Source organism: Pseudomyrmex gracilis, unplaced genomic scaffold (assembly GCF_002006095.1).
Source record: "Pseudomyrmex gracilis isolate BER0280 unplaced genomic scaffold, ASM200609v1 scaffold_1878, whole genome shotgun sequence".
Lineage (NCBI taxonomy): Eukaryota > Metazoa > Arthropoda > Insecta > Hymenoptera > Formicidae > Pseudomyrmex > Pseudomyrmex gracilis.
This window is the reverse complement of record NW_018022462.1, coordinates 1-1,037: the sequence shown is the minus strand read 5'-3', so window position 1 is coordinate 1,037 and position 1,037 is coordinate 1.

Genomic DNA, 1,037 nt, shown 5'->3' with positions numbered 1-1,037 from the left:
AGTCCGGGAACTTTCCGGACAAACTGTGTATATTGTATATATTGTTATTATATTGTTTTAGTTCGTCTCTTGTTTGGAGTTTTTTTTCTGCAACTGCGGATTCCGCAAGTTTATCGGAACGTGACGTACATGTTTGCAATCAATTAGCGTTTTTTATGTCACTTTTTCTTGTTTTCTTTACATAACTATTGACTTTAGTGAGTTCAAAATAATTAGTAAAAGTTAAAGTAAAATAATTAGTTACAAATATTATATTTCTTAAGTATTATAAAAAATTATAAGATTATATTATATTCTAAGGTCCTGAGCACAATAGAGAAAATATTAGGAATAGGAATAAAAAACAGAGATTAAATGTAATGCACAATGCGAAAAAATACAATATAACATATAAATGTATATAAATATAGGCTGCGTATCATGCAACCATGACATATTTCCTGTATTTATATATGTTATATTTTATTTTTTGTCATTATATAGTACATTTAAATTATATAGTACATTTAAATATTTCTTCTCTAGTACATTTTAGTACTTCTATTTCTAATTCTTATTCCTAATATTTTCCCTATTGTACTCAGGCCCCAAGATTAAGTATTATAAGCTATTATTACGTCCTGGGGACTCCACGGGCCCTTTTTTCTTGCAACGTGACGCGCCGACATACAATAAATTCCTTTTTTTTCTCAATAAATAACACGAACGGACTTGGACTTCGACGCGATAGACGCGCAAATAGAAATCGTGTCGACGCCCGAAAACAATAAACCGAGCCTAGCCACGATCTTAAAAATTCCTCCGTAGACAATAGCAAACAGAAACTTTTATTATTGTCTAAACATCCCGAGCAACTTTCCAAATAAACCCGGTTATCTCCGGGTCAAAGAAATACATCCTATAAAATTTAAGACAGCCGGCGCAAGTAAAGATCTGTCGCCACGCGAGTAATTACATAAAAAAGGTTTATCACTCGATAAATATCGAAGGGTCTATGCGTTGTCGAAAAGACAACACTCTCCCTTTTTCCTTCCCCG